Raw genomic sequence first — 6,799 nt, forward strand, 5'->3', positions numbered from 1 at the left:
AAAAAAAAAAAAAAAAAAAAAAAAAAAAAAAAAAAAAAAATTAGCCAGGTGTGGTGGTGCATGCCTGCAATCCTAGCTACTAGGGAGACTGAGGCAGGAAAATCGCTTGAACCCGGGAGGCAGAGGTTGCGGTGAGCCGAGTTCGTACCACTGCCTTCCAGTCTGGGTAACAAAGTGAGACTCTGTCTCAAAAAAAAAAAAGATTCTGAAGGGGCCAGGCACAATGGCTCATGACTGCAATCCCACCACTTCGGGAAGCAGAGGCCTGAGGATTGCTTGAGGCCAGTAGCTGCCTCCCAACAAGGTGAGACCCCTGCCTCTCTACAAAAAAATTTTACAAATCAGCTGCTGTAGTGGTGCACATCTGTAGTCCCAGCTACTCCGGAGGCTGAAGTGGGACGATCGCTTGAGTCCAAGAGTTCAAGCTGCAGTGAGCTATGACCACGTCACTGTACTCCAGCTTGAGCAACAGAGGGGGACCCTGTCTCAAAAATTTAAAAATAACATAAATATTATAAAGCCAATTATATGGAACAAAGTTGGAATGGAATATAAAATGTAGAAGCCAGAGGAAAAAAGTAAAGTCGTCTCCCATAGGAAAAATTTTGGAAACAACTTCTCTAGAAGATGAGAGAAAATGTTCCCTTTTTTGCAAAATTAATGTCCCACTCAAGTCACCAGTAGGAAATTCTGCTATTTTCTGTGCAACGATGATAGCTTTCCCCACGCTTATGAAAACCAATTCTGATTGCTAGAAAATATGGTGGAAAATAGAATCCCTCTGTACTGTCAGCTCACAGAATTGTCTGCAAGTGTTAAGACAATTCCTGCTGGGGCACTCTGGATTTGACAGCTCTCTGTACCCTCCTGGCTGACTCTTTAGAAGCCATATTCCATGCCTAATTCTGGCTGTCTGAAATACATGAAACATTTAACTCAACATAAAATGATAATAGCCAACTTTCAAAGGTCAAAGGGGACCAGTTTATAACCTTCTCTCAACACGTGTTCAGTACAAACTTCCGGGTGCACTTACAATTGGCTGCGAAATTCAATGGATAAAAACGTTGCTTTATTTGTCTCTCATTTTCTGGCCCGTTCTTTTCCCACGTTTCTCAACCAGCGACTCCCCAAAACAAAAGCCTCCCACAGTAAACGGAGCACTCACATGAAAAAAGCTTCTCTGTGCGAGGATCAAGTTAGTGGTCCGCAAACATTAACCAAACAGAAGCACAAAGCAAGGGTGGGAAGGGGAGGAGCTAGATGCCAGGGTAAGGAAACAATCAGAAGGGTTTAGGAACATCCAAATCTCCTCAGCGGTTAAACCGAACCCAAGCCACTTCTGGGAAACCACCGGTATCCACAGCTTTGGGGAACTCTGGATACTCGTTATGCCAAACGCTCTCAAAGTAAGCAAATTCCCAACTGCCGTTCCCCTCCGTGTGTATTCTTAGAGACGGTCTGGGAGGTGAGCTCGCCCGCCGAGGCAGAACTACGCGAGTCGCCGAGAGAGGCGTGAAAGGAGCCTGCACGTGTCCACCGCGGCTTCCCTACCGCCCCAAGAGTGGGGCATGCACGAGACCGCCACTGTGGGGTTCAGATTTAGGAAGGACGACCCTGTCGCCTGCCTCCCTCCCTCGCCCAGAGCCGGGAGCAATGCTGGGGCAGGAGAGAGGACTTGGGAAGGATCTGAACCTTACTTTCCCCGCGGGTCCCGGACCCGCAGCCCCCGGGTTGTGAGGCGGAAGCCAAAGGGGCGAAGGCAGTGGAGTCAGCGTGCACGGACCCTGCCCCGCGGTCCAAGGGGGGGTGCCTCCGGCCCGGGACAGCGGGGCTCCCCGGAGCCCGAAAGCCCCATGAGCGGCGACAGCAGGGCCCTGCGCTGACGAGCGGAGGAAGCGGGTACAACCGCGCCGCCGCCGGGACCAAGCCCCGAGGGCCCCGGAGCGCGCGGCCGCGGGGGGCGGCGAGCGGCGAGGGAGGCCCCAAGCCGGGGCGAGGTGTCTGTCCCCCCAGACTGGCCCCGCACGGCCCCCCGAGGAGGGTGGGAGTGGGAGGCTGTCCGGGAGGGGGAGTGTGGAAGGAGAAAAGGGCCAAGGGAAGGACTTACTTTCCCCGCGGGACCCGGCGCCAGGACAGTTCCTCCTGGGAGGTGCGAGTTTGAAGGACCGGAGGCGACTGGAGCGGAGGCGGCGGTGGCGGCGGCAGCAGCGGCGTCCGGCTCTGCCTACCTCCCCGCCGCCATCTTGACGCCCCTCCCCCAGCCCCCCCGCCCCGCCGGGAGGGGCGGGGGAGGGGCAACGGATGAGGCGCCGCGCGCACGCAGCGCCTTCACGTGACTTCCTCCCTCCTCCCCCACCCGCTTCTCTGCGCCTCTCTCCGCCCCGCCTCCCTCCTAGGTGAAAGAAGATGATTTCCCCCCCATCTTGACCACCCCCCAGCTTTCGCCGCCAAACACGGACTCCGCCGGCTCTCCTCGGCCCGGTACCAGTTGTTGGATCCAAGAGAATTCCGGAACCCAAACGGTCCATTACCGCGGCTCTGGGGTGGGCGAGGGGTGAGGGGGCCGGGTTTCCGAGAAGGGGGAGGGGGGAAGGCGAAGGCCACCTAGGAGAGTCACATGACTACTGTTTCCGCCGGCGCTCACGGAGAGCTCGCGGTAATTCTGTTTCTCCGCCCTTTTTTCCCCGCGGCCTGTCGGGAAGAAGGTCCCCGTGCCAGGACTACCGGGAGGTCGGCCGGAGGGCCGCGCGCATGCGCCCCGCGCCTGCTTTCAAACTCAGGCTAAGGGCCTGGAGCTATTTTCAGAACCTGTTAGGGTGGGCAGCTACGGCCCAGGAAGTTACCTAGCAGCGTTTCTGTCACTTGGAAAATCTCTTCGTTACCTAGTTAGTCCTAGAAACAAAATGTTTACATATTCCTTGCTTGTTAGGCTCGCTCAAAGCACTTTTTTGGCAGTGAAACCTCAAGGAACCCGGAGCCCTCGGCGTGTCCACGGCTAGAATCAGAGCCTAAGGCGTGTGAGCTCGGCCATCCCACGCCTGTCTTCTCGCTTACCCGCAAGCCCAACACACCGGGGCTCCCAGTTAATGAATACTGAAGTGTAGGGCTGTCCCCACCGCTTCTCACTTCCTTGTTTTCATCTTTTCGTTTTTATTAAGCTACCTAACGCAATAAACATATTACCTTGTCGATAACCCTTTTGTAAAGTCATTCTGAAAGTGCTGTTTGACTCCGTTGCTTGGGTAATAAGCACGCCTGGGTGATTCTTGCCCCCTACTGGCTGCGCATCCTACAAGCCTTGTGCTGAAAGCAAACCAAGTAGCTGGAACAGTTGGAGGTTACAGTGTGAACTCTTCTAGAGACAGTATTCGGGGAATGACAGGAAAAAGTAGGCACAGAAAGAATAGGAAACTTTAGTGTTTGTACACATAAATATGTATTATATATTTATGTATACGTTTATAAATATTTTTAAAGTGATGACTAATCGCTTTACTAATCATTATTTCATTTAATCCTCTCACACACATAGGAAAAAAACCTATAAAAGACAAAAATATTTTACACCGGGCGCAGTGGCTCACGCCTGTAATCCCAGCACTTTGGGAGGCCGAGGTGGGCGGACCACCTGAGGTCAGGAGTTCCAGACCAGCCTGGCCAACATGGTGAAACCCCATCTCTGCTAAAAATACAAAATGTAGCCAGGCGTGGTGGTGGGCACCTGTAATCCCAGCTACTCGGGAGGCTGAGGCAGGAGAATCGCTTGAACCCAGGAGGCGGAAGTTGCAGTGAGCCTAGATCATGCCATTGCACTCCAGCCTGGGCGACAGAGCGAGAATCCGTCTAAAAAACAAACAAACAAAAAACAAACTTTAGGCACAGGCCAGGTGTGGCGGCTCACGCCTCTAATCCCAACACTTTAGGAGGCTGAAACGGGGATCTCAGCCAGCCAGGAGTTTGAGACCAGACTGGGTAACAAAATACAACCTCATCTCGACAAAAAACTTATTTTATTTTTGTTTTTGTTTTGAGACAGAGTGTCGCTCTGTTGCCCAGGCTGGAGTACAGTGGCACGATCTCCGCTAACTGCAAGCTCTGCCTCCTGGGTTCACGCCATTCTCCTGCCTCAGCCTCCCGAGTAGCTGGGACTACAGACGCCCACCACCACGCCCGGCTAATTTTTTATATTTTTAGTTAAGACGGGGTTTCACCATGTCAGCCAGGGTGGTTGCCGTCTACCTCGTGATCCGCCCGTCTTGGCCTCCCAAAGTGCTGGGATTACAGGCATGAGCCACCACGCCCAGCCTCGACAAAAAACTTTTAATTAGCCAAGTGTGATACCTAATCCCAGCTACTCAGGAGGCTGAGGTAGGAGAATCACTTGATTGCCAAGAAGTTTGAGGCTACAGTGAGCAATAATCGTGCCACTGCACTCCAGGCTGGGTAACAAAGTGAAACTCTATTTTTTTAATTTTTTTTTTTTTGAGACAGAGTTTTGCTCTTGTTGCCCAAGCCGGTTTGCAATGGCATGATCTCAGCTCACTGCAACCTCCGCCTCCCAGATTCAAGCGATTCTCCTGCCTCAGCCTACCGAGTAGCTGGGATTACGGGTGCCCACCATGACGCTCGGCTAATTTTTTGTATATTTAGAAGAAGCAGGGTTTCACCATGTTAGCCAGACTGGTCTCAAACTCAGGTGATCTGCCCGCCTCAGCCTCCCAAAGTGCTGGGAATACAGGCGTGAGCCACTGCACCGGGCCTTATTTATTTATTTATTTATTTATTTATTTATTTATGTATTTATTGAGACGGGGTCTCACTCTATCTCACCCAGGCTGGAGTGCAATGGTGCAATCTCGGCTCACTGCAGCCTCTGCTTCCCAGGTTCAAGCAATTCTCCTGTCTCAGCCTCCCGAGTAGCTGGGACTACAGGCGTGTGCCACCACACCCAGCTAGTTTTGTATTTTTAGTAGAGATGGAGTTTCACCATATTGGCCAGGCTGGTCTCAAACTCCTGACCTCAGGTGATCCACCTGCCTCAGCCTCCCAAAGTGCTGGTAGTACAGGCATGAGCCACTGTGCCTGGCAAAACTCTGTCTGGAAAAAAAAAAAAAAAAATTCTTAGGCTTGCAACTGACAGTGATGTTACATCACATTCCATTGGTTAACAAGGCAGCCAAATTCGACTCGGGAAAGGCAACACAAGGGTATGACTAGTGGGAAGTGTTGTTCACTGGACGCCACCAAAGTAAATCATAAGGAATTTTGAGGATGAGGGACTTTTGGGACATCCAAGTGGAGATACTTAGGAAGCAACTGAACTCTACAGCTTGGGGATCCAGATGGAGATTAATGTGAGATGAGATAAAACTATACTAGGAGAGGCTAGGCACGGTGGTTCACACCTGTAATCCAGGCACTTTGGGAGGCAAAGGTGCGTGCATCACCTGAGGTCAGGAGTTCAAGACCAGCCTTGCCAACATGGTGAAACCCTGTCTCTACTGAAAATACAAAAATTAGCCAGGTGTGGTGGTGGGCACCTGTAATCCCAACTACTTGGGAGGCTACGGTAGGAGAATCACTTGAACCCAGGAGGTGGAGATTGCAATGAGCTGAGATCATGCCACTGCACTCCAGCCTGGGCAACAGAGTGAGACTTTGTCTAAAAAAAAAACTAGGAGACAATGCAGAGAGGAGAGCCAGAAGCAGAGCTGAGGTTCTGTGTCTAAGAAGTGAGAACCAGGCCAGGTGCAGTGGCTCATATCTGTAATCCCAGCACTTTCGGAGGCCAAGGTGGGTGGATCACAAGGTCAGGAGTTCGAGACCAGCCTGGCCAACATGGTGAAACCCTGTCTGTACTAAAAAATACAAAAAATTAGCCAGGCGTGGTGGCACGTGCCTGTAATCCCAGCTACTTGGGAGGCTGAGGCAAGAGAATCGCTTGAACACAGATGGCGGAAGTTACGGTGAGTGGAGATGGCGCCATTGCACTCCAACCTGGGCAACAGAGCAAGACTCTGTCTCAACAACAAGAAAAAAAAAGAAGTGAGCACCAGGCCGGGTGCGGTGGCTCACGCCTGTGTCCCAGCACTTTGGGAGGCCAAGACAGGAGGATCATGAGATCAAGAGATTGAAAACATCCTGTCCAACCTGGTGAAATCCCATCTTTACTAAAAATAACAAAAATCAGCTGGGTGTGGTGGCATGAGCCTGTAATCCCATCTACTCAGGAGGCTGAGGTAGGATAATCACTTCAACCCAGGAGATGGAGATTGCAGTTAGCCAAGATCACACCACTGCACTCCAGCCTGGTGACAGAGCGAGACTCCTCAAAAAAAAAGTGAGCATCCAGTGAGCCTGAGAAAGGTCAATCAGAGAGGTCAAAGCAGAATCAAGGAGAGATTATATCATAGATGCAAGGGAGTAGTCATCCCAGCAACACTTCTTCACCCTGGCAGCTGCACTTCTGTCCAATAGCATCAGCTATACCCAGTTTGCAGTTTTCTGCACACTCGCTGAACTAGCCTTATCATGCCAAATCCTCCCCTGAGACACCAGGAGCAATCACAGCCCCCATAAGGTCACTCTCTAATTCAGAGACACTAGCACCAGCAATGTCTAATGCAGCAGAGAGCACCAGTGTGTGGCTAAAGCCATCTATTGGATTATTCAAGATGGCAAACACCGTGGTAGACAGTTACTGTTTTTGACTGCCTAGAGTCTATGGTTCTTTCTTCAGAGAGCCTCATCTTAGTTTTATCTCCCTCTCTCAAAGTCCATGTGGTTTGGAGAGCGC

At 51.5% G+C, this 6,799-nt stretch overlaps 1 protein-coding gene and 1 long non-coding RNA gene across 3 annotated transcripts in view; one reads left to right on the plus strand and one right to left on the minus strand.

The window, feature by feature from the left end:
* Positions 1 to 2,620, minus strand: part of SBNO1 (strawberry notch homolog 1) — an 80,920-nt gene extending 78,300 nt beyond the window's left edge. The window contains exon 1 of one of the 2 annotated variants that reach the window (XM_025402226.1): positions 2,111 to 2,226. The gene's annotated coding sequence lies outside the window, so the exon portion shown is untranslated. Of the gene's footprint in view, positions 1 to 2,110 lie in introns of both variants that reach the window. The other variant, XM_025402224.1, reaches the window with a different exon arrangement.
* LOC112634604 lies at positions 2,365 to 3,191 on the plus strand. Its single transcript, XR_003121796.1, has 2 exons — positions 2,365 to 2,525; positions 2,933 to 3,191. It is a non-coding gene; the product is annotated as an uncharacterized LOC112634604 (long non-coding RNA).
* Positions 3,192 to 6,799: the final 3,608 nt, after the last annotated feature.

The sequence above is a fragment of the Theropithecus gelada genome, chromosome 11 (assembly GCF_003255815.1).
Source record: "Theropithecus gelada isolate Dixy chromosome 11, Tgel_1.0, whole genome shotgun sequence".
In the NCBI taxonomy this organism is placed as follows: domain Eukaryota; kingdom Metazoa; phylum Chordata; class Mammalia; order Primates; family Cercopithecidae; genus Theropithecus; species Theropithecus gelada.